Genomic DNA, 21,814 nt, shown 5'->3' with positions numbered 1-21,814 from the left:
CACCAACTTTGTACAAAAATGAAAACTGATGATCGTCGGAGCCCATTCGACGACAGAGACCTCGCATAAATAGTAATACAAGCCTCTGGTTAACCCATATGACACAAGACGGGTGGAGTAAAACCACAAAAATTAACACCGGCTAGAACTGCCCTAGAGGTCCCTTGTATAAATTTGGTTTATTTATATTATAAGGTGAGAGACGACGGTGCTCAACTTACACTGGAGGAGGGAAGCGTTGTATCTACTGCGCCGGGATAACTTGTAGTGGCTATTGTTTTACTGCTGACCGATGAACAGTACACGCCATCCTGCTGCGGCCATTCTCAGTTCTACAAATAAGACAGGGTCCAGTATGGCCCCCTACGGGTATTCTATACTGATGAAAGTGTCAATCATTGTGGAGGAGGAGCGGTGTCTCGCCTAGCCACAGGGCCGGGTGTCACGCCAACACCTCCGTTAATTATTCCCATCCTAAACACACACACACACACACTACATCAAAAGACGTGTACATGGCAGCCATATTTAACTTCAAAAGGTAATAAAATATCATGGACACCAATGTAGCATAGAATGCATTTAAGTTTATTCTTAATTTTATTTCTCATATGGCTTTCAACATATCCAAAAAATTAGATATGATAATAAATAATGATAGTAATATAATAATAATAATAATAATAATAATAATAATAATAATAATAATAATAATAATAATAATACACAAATAAAATAGAACGGCAATCCTAAATAGCAAACACTATGCAGGCAGGAATAGCTCGGACCATTGTGAAAAAAACTAACAAAGATACAAACATGAGGCGAGCAAACACACAAAACCCCACAACCTTCGTATTCTTTCCCACATAAAAAATACGATAGTAAAGAAAAGCGAGTCGTAATTATACAGTTCAAATGCAACACATAAATTAATAAACGAAGACTGTGCTGATTGGAAGCATTTTAGTAACAGAATAAAATCTCACGAGTCATCAAATGAACACTTGTTCAACTTAACCAAATGGATGGGAGTGAAAAGTAGGTTGTGTTCAATGATTACCATAGATACTCACATGTTACAAGACTGAATAAAAAAGGGACCGTTGGTGATAGGTTGTAACACGTATAAGAGCTGTACAGTACCTAGCTGAGCACAACACGTATAACAGCTGCACAGTACCTAGCTGAGCACAACACGTATAACAGCTGTACAGTACCTAGCTGAGCACAACACGTATAACAGCTGTACAGTACCTAGCTGAGCACAACACGTACCTAGCTGAGCACAACACGTATAACAGCTGTACAGTACCTAGCTGAGCACAACACGTATAACAGCTGTACAGTACCTAGCTGAGCACAACACGTATAAGAGCTGTACAGTACCTAGCTGAGCACAACACGTATAACAGCTGTACAGTACCTAGCTGAGCACAACACGTATAAGAGCTGTACAGTACCTAGCTGAGCACAACACGTATAAGAGCTGTACAGTACCTAGCTGAGCACAACACGTATAACAGCTGTACAGTAGTTGAGCGTGATCCAGATATATGCTGATAACCACAAGGAAAGAAGAAAACACGATGATGATGATGACTTGCCCGGGGCCCCTTCATTACGGCTCTGATCCTGAGTGAAAATAAATCAATCCCACTCACAAAAGATAAGACGAGATTGAGAACTAAAGAAAAAAGATAAAAAAAACAGCGAGCTCATAAATTCCTTCGGCTTGCTTCAGTAGGTATGATTCGTATCTTCATGACAACATAATCATAATCTTAGGGGGTTCAGGTCTTTACCCTAGTTAACATGCAAGTGCGGAACCTCTTATCCAACCCTAAGATCCCCTTAAAGTACAAAGCCTCTTAAATTATCTTAATAATAAAAAATAGGGAGAAAAAAAGTCAGTATAAAATGCCCTTTCCAGCCCTGAAGAATCCTTTACCAAACCCTACAGGCTCCTTGTGTCTTACTAAATTTTGTACTTGTTTTCAGTCTATATAATTCTTCCTATTGTTCCCCTAGGTGCTGTCACAAGAGAGAGAGAGAGAGAGAGAGAGAGAGAGAGAGTGTGTGTGTGTGTGTGCTAAACAGTTGCTGTCAAGAGGTCCAGTGAACAGAAACTTCTCAAGAGACACAAGACTGAGCTAGAGCGCACCACAAGACAACATCACGGTCCTTCTCCTCCAGTATCTCAACCACCTCCTTCTGCCATTCATCGCGGCTCCTCTGACAATAAGTCTCTGGCGGGCCCCGGGGACATAAAGTAGCCTGCTGCCCCTCCATCAGCCTCTATCAAGCTGGCAAATCCTGTCCAGCCTTCCCTAATGGTGAGGTCCAGTCGGGGCATCTACCATTACTCAGGTTACATTACACCCTCCACCCTCCTCTCTATCTCTGTCCACTCTCATTACCCACCATTTAGCACCCATTCTCCCACTGGCCTCTTAGACGTGCCGATCACATCTCCTAGGTGGGATGTATTAATGATGTGACCATCACTCAAGGGGTATGGGAAGGAAGAGGCCCTTTGTGGCACGAGGCTATACCCATCACAACCACTACTACCTGTCACACTATAGTACGAAACCACCACTACTACTACTACTACCACCACCACTACTACTACCGCCAGTGCATCACGTCATCACACCACCACCCCCAATAGGTTATGCCCACCACCACCACCACCATCTCCATGACCACCAACAGGCCAACCCAAAGTAAACACTAGTTAAAGTACACTCACAGACGATATACACTACATATACACATTACGTATACAGCATATACTTAAAAATTTCACATTTCCCCTCAGTGCATTAGTGTACTTATTACGTAAATACTAGGCACTTACTTTCATCAGATTACCTCAAATGCTAACTTTAATATCCAACAGTAAACGGGTTTATCAGATGCCCTGTCGAGAGAGCCACATCTTTCATAGGGCGCAGACGCTATTAATAATCTTCACGGTATAATTTGCATAAGTAATCTAATGGACTATATTAATGGTTTCACTTACAATATTACCACCTTCTTCTCATTATAGATGCATCACATCCCGTTGGAAAAGCCACAGTCCACAAACCACTCGGCCAAAGCTCCAGTAAAGCACACAACAGAGAGAAAATAAAAGTGGAGGTTGTTGTAGGATGATAAAAGTTACTAATGATAACAAAACTTGCATAGATTATACACAGGCGACAGGAACAGCGCCAAACGACACCAGGAACCGACGAAATGTGGAGAGTAGCACAACCCTCAACAGCAATGACAACAGCACAACCCTCAACAGCAATGACAACAGCACAACCCTCAACAGCAATGACAACAGCACAACCCTCAACAGCAATGACAACAGCACAACCCTCAACAGCAATGACAACAGCACAAGCCTCAACAGCAGCAGTAGTAGAATTGACAGCAGTAATACTCTGGAAAACACCTGCAGCAGTGACAACGGCACACGCTCCTATACACCTGAGAGCGCGGCAGGTGACGTGTGTGGGGTACATTACCTGAGCGTCATTAGGCTGACTGAGGCACAAACTCCACAGGCAAGGAGATGGGCAACTGTTCACACGGTACTGCTGGCTAACCACACCGCCTCCTGGGCATGGCCACAGACACACAGACATAGACAGATACACAGACTGACAGAAAGATAAAAACATATATACATAACATGACAAAGATTGACACTGTACATACAAAATAAATTCAGCTTCGCCAACAGAACACTCAACGACTCGTCATGATCCACGTTGAGCACATTGTGTAAATCCGCCAAGCAGGTGCCGCACTAACTACCCAACCAGGCAGTCTTACCACGAGAGTAGGTTATGGCTTTTCCACCTAAAAGTGTCAGCAGAGAAATCAGAACAAGCAGACCCGTGAGTGAAAAAATACAACGGTCTCTCTAGAAATGAAGAAAAATAAGTTTCACATAATCACAAAGAAAAGCATCCGTTGGCTTAAAAATATTCTTGGTGCAAAAGTCAAATTCTTTTCCTTAAATATAAGATCAAACCAAATATAAAATCCCTAGAGAGAGAAAAAAAATACTGACCTAGAGGAGCTAGAATCACATCAGAACTGTACGACGACAACATTACATGACCCTTTTTTAGGAGATAACAATCTAGGACTGCCCTGAACAATAATAATTAGGCGATACTCCCTTTAACCCTCTCTTGTTGACATGGTTCCTCATCTGACTTTTATCCGTGTCTACAACCATCCTTCCCTCCCACTTAAATAGCCAAATCCCACCACAGTAACCCTTGTGTCCATCACGCCCCGTCTGACCATAACAAGCTGTCCACCACGCCCCCTCCACTAAAATCCTAAGCCCTCTCTACAATTCATTATTATTTTGACTTCACTTTGTGCGTAAATGTTCCCACGATAGTAATAATTTTCCCCTTAGAAACTTTAATGCTCTATTGACCACGTCCCCTAGCTAGTAAATATAACCCCTTTAGTGATGTTAGTCTGTTATTGACCACGTCTCTTGGATAGATCGCCATGTCCCCTTTGCTATAATTTGAACCCGTTACTGATGACATCCCCTTTTTTATAATCCTTTATGAGCCTTTCCCCCTTACTTAACTAATTAAGGAGAGTATCCCTTACCCGATTTACTTCAACCTCTAGACACACTTGGTGAAAATAGTTGTACTCAAATTCTTCAAGTAATCCCAGCCCCTCCCTCTCTTTTTGATGGGGGATGCCTTACCTAACACACCTCATCATACACACCAGTCTGAATATACAAATCTAGATAAAAAAAACAAAATTGTACAGATGGTGTCAAATATATTGAACTTATTGACTTGAATCCAGGTACTCTCAACGAGTTATGTCTGATTATAAAACAAGTACAGCCCACCATATTCTGAGACTCTTTACCTGCAACCACAGCCCTCTGGTGTGTGTGTCAGGGGAGCCGATCCTCCCAAGTGTGGCAGGGGGGCCTTTGTCTCCCTCGATGGGTTTTGTGCACAATAAACTTGCCGATGTAGGTGGTAAAATAACAAAATAATTCGGATACTTTGGCCTCCCCGGGTGAGTGTCAGGGGCCCTGGCCTCCCTGAGTGGGTGTTAGGGGCCCTGGCCTCCGCGGATGACTGTCAGGGGGGGGAGGCCCCTGGTCTCCCTGAGTGGGTGTTAGGGCCTCTGGCCTCCCGGGTGAGTGTCAAGAGGGCCCTGGTCTCCCTGGGTGGTGTAAGGGGCGCGGACTACAGCACGAAGGCTAATTACTACCTTCACAAAGATCGTGTACCCGCTAATGAGACAACCCCGACTGCCAATTTACTGGTTTTACTGTTGACCGTAATTAGCGATAATCTGGCTAATTTAATGCTCGTAAACATACTAGATTGTAAGCCTAAATTTATATCCGTGGACTATACAACCTTGAGGGGTTTTAGCTCGTCCAACACACGATCTCCACAATTAAAACTCATTGGTGGTTTCTGTGCTAATTTACAGACGATAATTATCAGCTGTTGTGGCTCAATGAACTTACTCTTGTAGAATCACTTAATTGGGCATTTTACTAATGAAAAACACAACGTTTATTTACAACCTGAAACATCCTGTTTAGCGATACTTGTAAAACCCATAAGACCAGTTTTAACACCATTGATCCCCTAAAGATGTAATAACACGGACACCCACTTGCTCTCCCCACGGCTCTTGATCTAGTGCACCTGCTCGCTCTCTCTCTCTCTCTCTCTCTCTCTAGCTCAACCCCCCTTCACTCTACATATGCATATACTATCTCTTATACACACTATTAAACTCTCTCTCTCTCTCTCTCACCTTATTGCTCGAACTTATCCACCTCCTCTACATACACCATCTCATACACACTATTAAACTCTTTCTCTCTCTCTCACTCTCTTTTTCTCAAGCGCCGACGCCCAGTATATCAAGCCCTGTGACAGTTTTATTAGCCAAGACTGTGTTCCTACACCCCGTTGTTTAAATGTGTACAGACCAGGTTTACACACGTCCTTTCCTCCCCGCCACCACCATCGCTACACGCCGTCTCTGTAAACACCCCACGTCTGGTAAAACTAGGCTAAAATAAGCGGCATAAAGTAGAATAGGTGTGTTATCTTACGCCAAATACCTAAGAACATTTATTACGTTTTACAGCGTCTTGGAAAAACACGTATTTAAAGGATCTGTAACACGTGTTTATTTATATATATTTTTTTTTACCTGTTTATATTACAACATCTTAAAACACTTGTTTGTATATTACAACATCCAGAAGAACGATAATTTAATATACAGTATCTAGAACATGTTTACCGTGTCTAAGAGAACATACTTGTATTATAAAGCGTCTAGAACATGTGCTTATCGTATAGCATCTAAGTGAATAAGTGCTCAATTTTATAACGTCGAGAACACTATACTATATACGGCACCTAAAACTCACCTGCAGTATTATAGAGCACCTAAAGCAGGTCTTCAACCATAGAGCACCTGTGATGCTTTAGAGCCTGTGTGTGAACAAAAGTGCCACTACCCAGTACTTACAACCTAGATAGAGCTCAAGATGATAGTGTGTGGGGAGAGGGTAGCAGCGGACCCCCGGCAGTGGCTGTAGTGTTGTTGGGTGTTGGCCTCAGACCTCCCACAACTGACTGGTTCTTCCGAGCACTACGACAAGCCCTACAGCCCTGGAAAAGACCCAAGCTAGGACCTGTCCTAGGCCAAGATCCTTCATAGAACCTAGGCCAAGCTAAGAACAAGACCAAGAAAGACGATAGGACCAATGCCAAGATCGACGATAGGACCTAGGCCAAGATCAACGATAGGACCTAGGCCAAGATCGACGATAACTTAGGCCAAGACCCACGGCAGGAGATAAGCCAAGATCCATACATGCAAAGGCTCGATGCTTAACCCACTCTAAAGCCTACGCCAATCGCGACCATTACAACGCTTTATTTTACACACACACCTGGATGAGTTGCATATAGTCCACACCACCGCGGGGAAGAGTTAGATAAAGTCACTCTTACTGAAGGAGAATGATGAAGACCATACTAATTCAAGGAGGATAAAGTCCACACTTACTCAAGGAAGAGCGTGGGATAAAGATCACGTCTCTTAGAGGTACCTATCGTCCAGACGCACCACAGGAGGAAGTGCCGGTATGTGCTGGCCCTGGGGGCTTAGGAGAAGTCCTAGTGGGGCATTAGGGCTTCATGAGTGGCTGGACATTACAAGGAGCGGGCATGGTGTGGGCCAAGTTAGTGGCGGTTTGATACGCTCATCCATAACAGTAGAAGTGGTAATGGGTGGGCAGGCGAGAGTTGCAACACCCAAGGCTGTAATCTGCCCTCAACCTCGAGACTGATGGTGGTAAGCTGTGTGGGGGGGCGGCGGCTGCTCCTGGCGTCTGTGGTGGTGATGGCGGTACTGCAGGTGCTGTTAAGTTTATATATTGCTAAATTGTTGTCCCTTCCAGTATAGCACCCGAGGTAATGTCTGCTGCTGCTGTAGGTACCGATGCTACTGTGACGACTGCTGCTGCTGCTGCTATTATACGTGTTCTTGCTTTCTCAACCATGGCTGTTGTCTTCACTGTCGGAAGCGGAGGCTGTTCTGCTATAGGCAATGGTTTCACCGTAACTGTGGCTCCTGTTACAGTAGATACTGTTGTCTTTGCTCTTGAAGCTACTATTGCCACTACTGGTATTATCTCCTACGGTGTTGCACCTTCGCAATGTTGATCATAAATGCGATATTGTTTCTGGTTAGTTAGTGTATCATTACGTTATTGCCGCTGCTTTATCTGTTGTGGCGCTGGTTACCGCTCCCGGTGTTGACGCTACAGCATGCAGGGTGGACCACGGTGGTGCTGATAACACTATGTCATGCTGTTGTTGCTACTGATGTTTCTTCAACCTGACCCTCCCTGTCTTGCGCCACTGGTGTTCCTTTTCGATCCTTTTGCTATTGTTCCGTCACATTCGGGAGATTAACAGCTGAAGTAAAAGAGGGTGGATGATACATGAGTAATATACTTGAAAACGTGACGAAGAACAAGAAAGACTTCATCTAGCATTACGTGCTTTAACTAGCAGGTGTTGAGGGTATCCTCACACACACACACACACATCTAGAGCATCAAGATAGGGCTCCACACACGCACACACAGCTGGAAGACCATGACTTAGGCTCCACGCATGCACACACACACACACCTGCAGCACCATGACTTGGGCTCCACGCATATACACACACCTGGAGCACCAAGATGGATGCCTGGGCGGAGGGCGGATGACCCACGATAACCTCTCACGCATAAAGATGCCGTCACCTGCTGGGGGGTGTTCGAGGCGGACTAAAAATATATTCTCACTCGCTATTAAGTTTTCCCGAACTGTTCAACAATGACCGGCCGGCTGACCATAGTTACTGGGTGACCCCTTATTTATCGCTCGGCTACTGTGACACCTGCTGGCCACACTCACGGGCCCAACAGTACCTGGGGCATCTGGCCAAATGTTTATATACACCTGTTGGGTCATGACCAATCAACACATGAACCAGGAAACATCTGAGCTTTTGCTTGTAAACAAACCCAGGCATCACCATGACCAATAAATAAACCTATAAACATCTGATTCTTTATACTCAGCACACATACGGACACAAACACATTAAAACATTTATATGAAGAAAAATGCACCTCAGATAAACAAGAGAGAATCAGAGTGCACAACAGCCTCACAGGAGCACTCAGGAGCACTAACATGGACTAGCAAGACACCGGGTTAAGAATAATCAGATCAGTGACATGCAAACGGCCGAGGTGTCCCGCCACAACTTTATATCCTGCTCACAATATAACTTTTCATAAACTCGAGGGATGTTTGTCTCATAAAATACCGCCACTGTTAAGCAGGTGGGTCTGGCAAACGTTCGTCTGGCGTGGCATCGTCCGCTGTTTATCGTCAATACACAGGAGACATCACACATACGGACACCATCTTTACTACATCATTAGTTCACTGTATCTCAAGATAGCGGAACCACTAACTAACTCTCTAATCTTTACTGCTCACTATAACCAACAGCTGTGGACATGCCGGGTACAGACACCTCCTAATGACCATAAACTGAAAGCTTTCTCTCTGATAAGGTGCGCGAGTATACAACACGTGTTACCGTAGTTTGTTCCCCATCGTTACTTCCTACTTCAAACTAGACCAATACTGAAGCTATGTAACCACTCCCCCCCCAACACACTATGAAAAAGCAAAAGACCACATGAGTAATAAATAAACTTAATCTAGAAATGAATAACACAAAACGGAATACCAGATTTCACTTTCATCTGCGAGGCCCCTTGTCAAGTTACCGAAAGGAAACTACATGCTTACCGGACTGAGATAACGCCATATATGACCCCACGGTGAAAATAACAGCGTAAAAAGCAACAACAAGAGACTGTAAGACCAGAAGCACACATTATGTTGTAAGTACATAATATAAACAATGGTTATCCTTAATGAAATACACAGGTAGATTTTTTTTTTCCCGGGAGACAGGAAGGGGGCGAAGGGAAGGGTGGGGGGACTGATAGGGAGGGAGGAGGGTGGGGCTGAAACGGAGGAGAAAGGTGGGGCTGTGTGGGGTGGAGCTCAGGGAATGGGGAAGGGTGGGGCTGAAAGGGAGGGAGAGTGGGGTTGAGAGAGAGGAGAGAGGGTGGGGTTGAGAGGGAGGGACTGAGAGGGATGGGAGAGGGTGGGGCTGAGAGGGAGGGGGAGGATGGAGCTGAGAGGGAGGAGAAAGGTGGGGCTTGGAGGGTAAGGGCGGGGCTTAAGAGGGGCTTAAGAGTGAGGAAGGGTGGGGTTTGGAGAAGAGGGGAGTTGTGGGGCGTCAAGAAGGAGGGGGGCAAGAAATAGAGAAAGGAGTTGAGGGGCTGCCGGGGGTGGAGGTGCTGGGGGTGCCGGAGTGCGTGAGAAACGGCTCGCCGGTAATCACACAACCACCTATGTCTTAAACCAGGCGCCGCCCTGCCTCCTGCACGCCTCCACGTCTCCTGACTCCACAACCACGCCCTGCCCCCTGCACGCCTCTAGACACCCGGGCGCCCTCCACGCCCCCTGACACCACCACAATTTGGCCCCTCACGTCTTCGGACACCCGTGTACCCCGCCCACCACAAAATACAAAACAGTCCAAGTTATAAGGTAGCTAACCCCCCTTCCTGTGGTCCAAAGAGAGAACATCTTCACTACAGAAGGCCAGTTAACTACGAACTATGGCTCTGGACGCACATATTCAAGCCTCTCTGGTGACGTACTCCACCTACAAGCTCAGTAACGTTATCCATCACAGCCCTGCCGTAGGGTGTTGAGGGAACGCCTTCGTGAAGAGAGAGGCCACATCCCTGCAGCTGAAGGCTTCACTGTGTACATTTTAGGCCTCATAAACAAGGTCTCATGGTACCCGGAGCTCGGTACCATGACCGCCGTCGACTGATAGCCGCTACCGCTCCACGTGGCTGGGTAAGGGTGGGGACGGAGCTTATCTGATACCCGGTACAAGCCAAAGAAACAGACAGACACCACTACTGTATGCATGCCGAGCCCTCACAAACACACACACACACACACACACACACACACACACACACACACACACAATATGCGAATAAATCTCACTAGATATTTTCTCCCATGTCTGTTTGTCTCACGATTTTTTCTTACTGTATCTGTTTTCTCATTTTCTTTTGTGTGTGTGTGTGTGTGTGTGTGTCCTCTCTCTCTACCTCCCTCACTTACTTTCTCTTTTATTATCTTCTTCTACTTCCCAATCTTTCTTCCTCTCTCTCGCTGTTTCTCTTCATCCGTAGCTACCTCTTCTTCCCTCCCCTCTCTCTACATCACGGGAAGACACGGGAAGAGAAGAGTAATTCACGAAGACAGTGGCTAAGAAAATGGGTGGTGGTGGGTGATCACGTCTGTACATCACCACCATTACTACCAAATAACCACCACACAACCATCACCATTACCACCACACCATCATTAACACAACCACCCTGACCATCACACAACTAACACCATTACCACTACCACCACCACCGTTAATTTATGCACGGTGAAACGTAAGTGTATTACGTCTACTGAAGATAAAGACGACCCATTTGATCCAGTTCCTAAACCTCCTGTCGTGAACCAGTGATCTTGTCTGCTCCCCACTCCCCATAAGACAAGCTTCACTGTGATTTGTAAGTAATTGATGGTGATTTCTAAGTGATTTGTAAGTGATTATGATTTGTTACTCTGGGAGTGATTGCGAATTTTAAGTGATAAAATTTGTAGGTGATTTGGTGGTGATTTGTAAGTGAATATAATTTCTAAAGGACTGAATAATAATAAGTGATTGTCATTTTAAAGTAACGAAGATTTGTGTGGGACTGTGATTGCAACGTTGGCGACTCCTTAATCTGAATCTTCACAAACACCTGTATAAGACTTCAGGTGGGTAGAGAAATTATATATATATACTGTACGCTCGTCTCCCGCTAACACACACCTGGAGACAATTTTGTTTATTTTAGCTCTTAAATGTTCAAGGTTTAACTATAAGATCAGAAAGGCAATGTGTGTGTGTGTGTGTGTGTGTGTGTGTGTGTGTGTGTGTGTGTGTGTGTGTGTGTGTGTGTGTGTGTAATCATACCTTCCTCATATTCTCACAAACTCCCTTAAAAAAAATTTGAGGTACGTAAGCGTGACTGATTAAAGGTAAATGCACTCCACCAGGTGTATATAGGGACGACAGGACTGCTTCAGGGTACAATACCATAGTTGTCGGGGTCGCCTCGCCTCGCTTTAAACCTACACAGGTTCCTTGAGGCGGCACCACTAAGCTATCGGTTGAAGCTAGACTCTATTGCTCAAGTCACCCACTACAACCAGCCAGCAAGCGGTGATGCAACCCTCCCTCCCTCGACCCACCAAAATGACTTTTAAACCCAAGAGAAAAGAAGGAATAAGGAATAAAAAACTAAAATATATAAAAAAAACCCACTAAATTATGGGGACCGCCTGTAACTATTAGCTGGTGCCGCGTGGGATGGTTATTTGTTTGTCCTGTCCATATGGAACCCAATACACAATTCTATTTCGAAACTTATCATGTATATAAGATTATTATGGATTGTGTGTGTGTGTGTGTGTGTGTGTGTGTGTGTGTGTGTGTGTGTGTGTGTGTGTGTGTTCTCCTCCTAAAATCGACTTACTATAGTGATTCATATGTAAAATACACACAAACTCACAGAGGCCAAAATAGACACAAACTCTCTCTCACACACAAAAACTAACACAATTATAAAATATGTTAAGTGTATTCCAGGTGGTCTAGATACTGTTAATATTTGGACGATCGTGAAACAAGCCCTAATTACAATAAACAATGAATAACAACAACAACAACAACAACAACAACAACAACAACAACAACAACAACAACAACAATAATAATAATAATAAATAGCAGAAAAAACATAATAAAAATATCTGAACCCTGAAAGTCCACACGAAAGGGCAGAAAAACTAATATATTAAAGAAGAATTAGATTGAGAGCCTACGAGAGAAAGTACAGGTGGATGATATACATTTACTCCACCTACAAGCAAACACTCCTACGCCCGCTACCTCTACAGAAATATACACCATTTTTACCGGGGGACATCATCTTTACCCAGGAGCCCGTAGTACAGTTAAAAGTGAAGTTACAGTCTATTAACCTGAAGACATAAGACACACTAGACAGTCTATTAACCTGAAGACATAGACGTTATTATACTAGTTTTAGGCTAAGATAATAACATCCACAATTATGATGGTTGATCCGAGAATGAGAAAACAGGTGTGGCCATATGCAGGTGTGGAGGCGACAGGTGGCAGGTCATGACCCACGAGGTAATAAGGGGTCAAGAGGAGTCCCCCCCACCCCCACCCCCACCCTCCCCTCCCCTCCCCTCGGCCAAGAGAAGGGCGGGGCAGCAGGAGGAGGTTCAGCTGGGGTCAAGTCAAGTCGGGACTCCCAAACACTGGTGGGGGTCTTAGTACAGGTAATCCCACAAACTCTTGCCAACACCTTCTGAGGTTGGCATGGGCGGGAGGGGGGTTAGTGGGAGTGTGGGCGGGTGAGTCAGCTGGGTGGATGGGTGGGTTGGGGGATGTTTTGTATACGGCCACTCTCTTCTCCACACACCTGTCATCTCCTATTACCATACAGGTATATTCTCTCCACCGAAATGATCCACTTCCACCCACACCTGTCTATCTTCCCAACTTCCAATTTTACCCACATCAACACTTTCACCCGCTACTACCATCACTGTCTATTCAATCTTACACAATCTATCCATTCATCCACATCTATCTATTCCATGACAAACTTGTCTATCTGTCTGCCCATATACCCATCCACAAACAACTACCCATCACACCTGCACACCATCCAATCAACCAAACTACACACACACACAGAACTATCCACTTATCCACACCCATCTATCACGCTTACATCCACTCAACCACCAACACACACACACACACACACACACACACACACTAAACTCTACGGATAATTTCTTCAATGTTCACTTAAGCGAGTCGCTAAGTCGAATAATTCCGGGTCACATCACCATCAAGACGACCCCACGGACACAGACCGGAATTCCAAAGCTAAATTTATGGGTCTGATTCCATTACCTCGTGTTTCGGATAGGACACGATAGGATAGGATAGGTTAGATGAGGTTAGGTTAGATTAGGTCAGGTTAGGTTAGGTTAATTTTATTTACATTGGGCTAATTTATGTTAGGGTAAATTCGGTTTGGTTATATATTGTATAGATTATTTTATATTCTGAGGCAAATTGTATTATTATTATCATCTATCATCACCATCATCATTACTACTCGGATTGTTCATCACATAACAAAACAATAACACGTGATGAACATGGCCGGTACCGCGACATCCTGAATACCAAGAGGGTGGCCAAACTTAGGTACCAGAACAGGACGATAAATCTTGAGGCAGAAGGAAGGAAGAAAGAGAGAGGGAGAACCTTCGAAACTTAGGGACCTTTAGTACACCGGGAGGCAAGACTTCAGTGTCCTATAATCTTAACAACAACAACAACATCCTATAAATAAACAAAAAAGGTCCGACAAACAACAACATTCTACAATCAACCTACAAACACAAAGAGCCATGAAAATTAAATGTGCCGGATCCCCACCCACTTGCCCTCCCACACCCACTTCTCCTCCTCCCCCCCTCCCACCCACTTCCCCTATTTGTCAATATGACCCAATACGGAGGTCCGGAGGGTGGAGTAGGGGAGGGGGAGGGAGGGGAGGGGTGGGGTGGGGTGGGGTGGGGAGGAGAGGAGGGGTGGGGAGGAGAGGAGGGGTGGAGGAGGGGAGGGTGGGGAGGTGCTCATCAGGTATGCACGCCTGATGACAACGGCTAAAAATAATAAACTCGTCAGTGATCCGCGCTGGGAGGAGGTGAAGGAAGGTGAGTGTTGTTGTGGTTGTAGGGGGTTGTTGTGGTTGTTGTTATAGGTAGGGGCTGGGGGTAGTACTTGTTGTGATGGTGACAGTGGCAACAAAGAGGTAGTGATGGTGGCGGCGTAGGATGGTAGTTTGGACGTTTAGTGTGGTAAGCAGGATGGGGCGGTGCCTGGCACGACAGATGGCTGGGTGGTTGACTCTGGCACTCATCATTGTAAGCAGCTAATGACCGAATGTCGGCTAAACACAGACAGGTGGTTGGTTAAACGGGCGGCAAGGTGACTGGCTGGACAGGTGGTTGACTTGGTCAAGAAACGGGATAGACAAGTGGCTAACTAGTTAGATGGCAGAGTAGACAGATGGCAAGATGGACAGGTAGCTGGACAGACAGGTGGCAGACCAGACAGGTGGCCGGGTAGACAGGTGGCCGGGTAGACAGGTGGCCGGGTGCTCGCCTGGCCGGCGTCACAGTGCCGGGATAAAGGGGTGCCGCCCTGGACATATACAGGCAGGCGGCGCGGCCCCCGTGTCACCCACACCGGCCGCCACACTCACAATCACACTATTGCTAAACACCTCACGAATTTGGCAATCACGTACGTGCAAAACCCACGAGTCATGTGCCTGAAGGAGGATAGAGGGCGCGGCAAGCAGGTGCGACAGGTCACCTGCAGGAGGCGGCGACAGCGATGAACGGAGGGGGACGAAGGAAGGGGGACTACTGTATACTCTCTTCAAGTTGCAAGTCTTGTCGTCGGGGAGTCACACGTGAGACGACCTTGCCCTGTTGACCCACCACCAGTGTCATGTGACGCCGCTGCCGACACCATCTTCAACAGGTCGACAGATGGGGCCAATTCTTAACAGATTCCCAGATAATTCTACGCTTTCTTCAAGAAAAAGAGGAGAAAGATAGTTACGGTAGAGTTTTAGGTGCAACGGCGACGTCTCTCTGGTGGTCATCCATGTGTCGTAGACTCAGAGCCAGTTTTACGTATTATGTCAGCAATTTGTGGAGAAAATATAACGTAACAATCTTTGTGTCGCAGTGTAAGCGAACCAGTGCTTCAGTTACAGTAAAAATATCACCGTACGAACTCTGGGAATCCATGTTTGAGTCGTAGTTTAAGTAAGCCAGCTACGTTCTTGTACTCCACTTCTCAGTGAGAAAAAAGTACTAACGTAGAAGCACAAGAATACGAGCCCTGGATTCCCGGGGCCACCCCTCGACCCTCCCAACAATCCACCGCGTCAAAACCCTGTGTGTGTGGGGTGGGGGGGTTAGTTGGAGAGATGGAGTCGCCACCATCACCAAACGTGGCCGAGACAGTGACGTCCCCAACAAGAGATCAACAGCATCACCAAAGCCTCAATTATCACCAGCGTGATCAAGGTGTACGGTGTAGGCATTCTTAACAAGCGTACTCAGCATCATGACACTCCTGCTAGAGAGATATCTTCTGTGGCGACATCACCATCATCTGTAGCATCAACAGCATCACCAACGTGGCCGGGGCGGTGACACTCTGACAAACGACTCCTCAAGTACTCGGTGGCGGCATCCACACAGGTGCCGCGCCGCAAGACTCGCGCCACTAATCTACACCACTCGAGTGAACACAACAGACACTGGCGTAGTGAGCGGCGCCCCACCACCAGACAACAAGGAATAATCTACCACCTAATAACGAACAAGGCCACACCTGTACGTGGTGAACAGGCAAGTCGCTGATGATAAAAAGGGTGCATTTGTAGATAAAGAAACAGGTAATCCGAACACTACCTTCTTCACCTATCGCTAGCACCTGGGTCTTACATCTGTCCTACACCTGCTGCAACTATCTCACACCAACAAAATCTATCCCAAACCTGCCACATCTACCCCAATACCTGTTCCACATCCCCTACACCTGTTCCACCCTTACCACACCTATCCCAACCTCGGCACACTTGTCTAAATTCATACCTAGAAAAGATCCAGGATTCCCACGAAGCTTTCACTAACTACACGATGAAAATCTGGGGATATCCCAAGGTGTGGTCTCCCCCTATCTCCACCTACCACCCCACATCATCTACCTTCCTCCCCTCATCCTTCCCCTCAACCACTCCATCTGCCCCCCCCCCCATTACCGTCAGCTGGCCTTTCCCCAGACCCGGACAAGGTGTGGTATATACTGTCATGACCTCACCATTATCTAACGACACCCGCTACAAAATTCCCCAATGTGCACCAGCTACGTGATAATGATGATGATTAGTTGTTATTATTATTATTATTATTATTTTATTTTGTCATTTATTCCACTTGCTGTTATCTTTCGTGTAAGTATTCCGTATATGGCTTTGAATTTGCGATCACGTTCTTGTTTATTATTATTATTATCGTTCTCATTATTCCCTGTATCATTAGTATTGTTCCAACTATGAATCTTATGATCAATGGTGTCATAATATTATTTCAATCGCTATGAACTCTATCTAAGGCGAAATTCTTTGCCATCTTCTCGCAGGCGTCGCTCGGTCACGCTTGGAGTAATCTAGACGTGGGTCGGGACAGGTGACAGATACAAGCCATACTGAGCCCTCACTGTGGTGCTGAAGGAGAGGAGAGGCGTGTTCCTTATCGCCATCCCACAGAGGCAGTATTTTGGTTCACGTCTCAAACTCCCACTAACACCCCCCCCCCTCCCCTCTACAGCCTTACCTGGCCAATAAGACACCTTTCTCAGTATTGACATTTTATATTTTTGATAATTTATGTTTCACAATACCAGTTCATATATATAAACATTGAAAACCAGATTTCAATACTAAGAAATCCAAACTCGATTATTTCCCAAGTCTTCTGGGATTTGGCTGTTTGTGTGTGTGTGTGTGTGTGTTTGTGTGTGTGTGTTTGTGTGTGTGTAAAGGGGTGTAGTAGAAGGCAGACCTGATCTTTGCCCAATATGTATCGATGGTGTAATAAAAATAAACACAAGATACACGTAACACCAACACAACAAAAATAACAACAGAGCAAAAAAAAATAATAATTCCAATCACCTCTCACGATTTTTATCCTTTAAAATTATGGATTAAGAGGCAATACTGAACCAGGTGTGTGTGTGTAAGGGTGATGCTGTAACAACGTCGACAGAGATAAATTCTCAATATCATACCGACGAGCCAACAAAACACACACACACACACACACACACACACACACACACACACACACACACACACACACACACACACACACACACACACACACACACACACACACACACACACACACACACACACACACACACACACACGTACGTACGTTTCCACATACAGTTCCGAGGAAGAAAAAAGCAGGAAAAAAAAAACCAGGGCGGTGAGGCAGCAGGGGCAGCTCCCAGCGTGCCAGAGTTAACTACGTGGACCTCCATCACAGCTGCAGGAGGTATATCTGGCCTGGCGGTTGGAAGACAGCCTTATACGGCCCCAGGGGTGAAGAGGGTGAGGCGGATGGAGGGGAGGATGAGGAGGGGGGGGATGGGCTGAGGTGGAAGGGGGCGGAGAAGGCATGTGGATAGGAAGAGGGAGTAAGGAGGAGACACAGCGGACCATAGGTGAAGGAAGGAACGGTGGGGGGAGGGGGAGGTGAAGCAATTGGTAGAGGCAGACTAAGGAAGGAAGAAGGGAAGAAAGGGGAAGAATAAGAGGGTGAGGAGGACGGAAGAGGGCGCCGGCACTGGGGAAGTACACGATGAAGGAATGGGGGAGGAGGGGGATATCCTGGTATGACTAAAGCCGGATGTGGAGTCCTTCCAACTCCACACAAGAGATCCTAAAGATGCCTTGAGAGTCTCACCTGCTAAAACACCTCTGATTCTTTGTCTCAACTAAACATAACACACAATTTCTCAAACTCCCCTTTTTTTCCGGGGTCAAATTGCCCTACCTTGTCCTACATGCCCACAACTGCACTCTAAGTCCCCGAACAAACCCAAGTCTGTTGAGGCAGCACCACTTTTACGATATAACTGTCATGTAAAATCTGTACTTTGTCACAATAAATTGGCAGTATCTGATTGAAGCGTGTCTAGTTTTTTTTCTCCATTACCCTGTTTACTCTGACACGATACAGTTATCTATTAAATACTCGCATAAAGTGAAGGAAACTCCAGTCATTTTGTTGTTGTTTTCAAGGATGTGACCTTCACTTTTGACCTTTTTAACTTCAAAATATATACCAAGTCTAACAGTCGCCATGAGGGATATGTAAAAGTCGAGTGCCAACGATAGGTGTTTTCGTCCTCACGTAAGGTGGAGACGGTACACCAAACACCCTATTCCTATGTCCAGCAGCACTAGTAGAGCTCTCGTCTCCACCAACCACACACACAGAGCCATAATTACCCACCACCCCACCTACCTCACACCCACAACCATCACCACAGTCACCCAACTTTATCATCACCACCACAAACATCCACAACCACACCCCTATCAACACCAACCAAAATATACATCATCGACCCCACCCCCACCCCCCCACAACCCACACCCGCACTCCAAATCTGGGGAGAAAACATTCAAATCTGTACGTTGTGCCTCCAATAAATCTGGGCGGGCGAGGAGATCTCTGACCCATGATGCCTTGACCTCTCACCCCACCTCCCTCCTCTCCCCTGTCCTGGCTATATCCTCCCCAACCCCCCTCAAATCCTCCCACACACTGTTTACTCTACTCTCTCTCTCTCCTTCTCTACCTTTCCTCCCACCTCTTACGTCCTTCCTTCCCCTCCTCCGCTAACATTTCCCTTCCACTTCTATCTCTTCCCCCTGTCCCTCCTTCCTCCTCCTCCTACCCTCACCGGTCCAGCGACCCCCGTGTAGGCCACAGGAGAGGAGGGAGGGGGTGGGGGGAGTAAGGTCGCCACAAGGACGCTGAGGGCGACCTGGTGAGCCACCGCCCGCACACACACACACACACACACCTTCCCTGTACTTCTATCCACCTGGACCCACAGCCACACCATGTCACCCCAGCCACATCCCTATCACTCCGTCAGCCACAACACATACGGTACACGCCCACACAAACGCTCACATACCCACAGACACACACATATATATACACCGTAACTGGAGGACCTGTGCACCTCACTACGACAAAAAAAAAGAAAAAAAATTAAGATTTATATAAAAAAAATGCCAATGGTTACTGAAGAACGGCGAGATCTAAGGTGGGGGTGTGTGGGAGACAACAAAGACCTTCTCTCTCCTATGACTTAAATATTCACAAGATTCATATGTTAAATTATCTTATCTGATAATACTAATTTACATCTAACCAACTCACTAGAAAAAAAACCACAGCACAAAAATTAAATGGGGAAAAATGCCATCAGAATTATACCGAGACTCTACGTTAACCAGATAAGTAATTCTCTTAAAGACAAGTTCGGGGAAGAAAATTACCGTACAAATGTGTGAGGTTGTAGACCCGAGGCTGTAGGCAGGAATTTTTGTCAGGGAGGGAGAGACTTACGCAAGCTCCCAGCCGCCTTACTAGAGAGAGAGAGGTGAGGCATGCGGCTGTTAGAGACCACATTAGTCAAATTAAAACCCTCGGTGATCAAAATAACTCTAATTTAAAAGGCCAATCACCGCAATGAGACGTATCGAGACATATTTTTAGGGGGGATAGACTCTATAATATCCACATCTTCACTGTTCTGGCTGACTACACAACCAGTCGTCATCTAAACCGGATTATTAGTACCAGCAGCCTCCAGCATAAATATAATCTATGCACATCTGTTTCCCCGTACGTACACAATTCTATATATTCTCCTCGTACACCACCACTGTACATGACCCACCTACAGCGAGTAAGAGAAAAACCACATGGAGACTTGTTATTGTTTTCTTCCTCGTGGTGACTGGAGAGGAGATATGGGTGTTTGGGACCTCACTAATACGAGACAGGTAGGGTAATTAATACGTCAGCGTCGGACGAAGGGCCAAAGATCAGCTTAGACCTCATTGAGTATTCACCACCATGGCATGCACAGCCCACCCGCACATCCCGACCCGCGCCACACGTATCCACACACCTGACCAGCGTTACACGTATCTGCACACCTGACCCGCAAGGGACAGGTATCCAGACAATTGCGCAGCGCACCATGATCTCCACATCGAAGACTCTAGGCATTAGTATCCACACATCCGACCCGCAACCCCCCCATCCAACAAACACATACACATTAGCACTTCTGACGCTGTGCACCCATAAAGTGTCCACAAACTGCACATACCCGCAGAACTTATGTATCCATGTGTGAGAAGTACCCACACAGATAAACGGTATAAGTATCCACAACCAACAGACATCTGCAACTGATATCCACACACAAATCACTGCCACAAATATGTTACAGCGCTTGGCGTAAAAATCCTGGTATAAGAACATAAGGAGTCTGCAATAAGCCGGTTGGCCTGTGCATGGCAGCTCCTGTCGAGAGTTACAACCACTCTCTATCATCCATGAATCTATCCAGCCTCCTTTTAAAACTTTCCAGCGTTCCAGCACTTACCACAAAGTTACTAAGCTTGTTCCACTCGTCTACCGCCCTGTTTGTGAACCAGTTTCTTCCTATCTCCCTCCTAAACCTAAACTTATCCAACTTAAATCCGTTGCTACGAGTCCTATCCTGCTCGGATATTATAAGAACTTTATCTATATCTCCTTTATTCATTCCTTTCACCCACTTAAATACTTGTATCACATCTCCCCGCACTCTTCGTCTTTCTAGGGAATGCAAGTTTAGTTTCTTTAATCTATCTTGATATGGAAGGTTTCTAAGTCCCGGAATCATTTTCGTCATTCTTCGCTGCACCGACTCCAGTGAATTGATATCCATTCTATAATAAGGGCACCAGAACTGAACCGCATAATGGAGGTGCGGCCTGACTAGTGCAAAATATAATCGCACTATGACCTCCACACTCTTATTACTTACACTTTTAGATATAAAACCTAATACTCTGTTTGCCTTATTTCGAACATTAACGTACTGTTTTCTAGGCCGAAGGTCCGGGCTTACAGGTACCCCTAAGTCTCTTTCACAAGTTGACTTCTCTACGTTGATGTTGTTAAGGCTGTATACATTGACAGTATTTGTTCTTCCAATATTAAGTACGCTGCACTTGCTGGTGTTGAATTTCATTTGCCATTTTTCTGAC

General features: G+C 45.8%; 1 protein-coding gene across 2 annotated transcripts in view; it reads right to left on the bottom strand.

The window, feature by feature from the left end:
• LOC121855077 (RNA/RNP complex-1-interacting phosphatase-like) overlaps positions 1-21,814 on the bottom strand; it is a 60,221-nt gene that overhangs the window by 22,775 nt on the left and 15,632 nt on the right. The gene's annotated exons all lie outside the window — the stretch shown is intronic.

Source organism: Homarus americanus, unplaced genomic scaffold, assembly GCF_018991925.1.
Source record: "Homarus americanus isolate GMGI-L3 unplaced genomic scaffold, GMGI_Hamer_2.0 scaffold26734, whole genome shotgun sequence".
In the NCBI taxonomy this organism is placed as follows: Eukaryota; Metazoa; Arthropoda; class Malacostraca; order Decapoda; family Nephropidae; genus Homarus; species Homarus americanus.
Note: the sequence above shows the minus strand (reverse complement) of the source record. Positions and strands in the feature narration are given on the sequence as shown.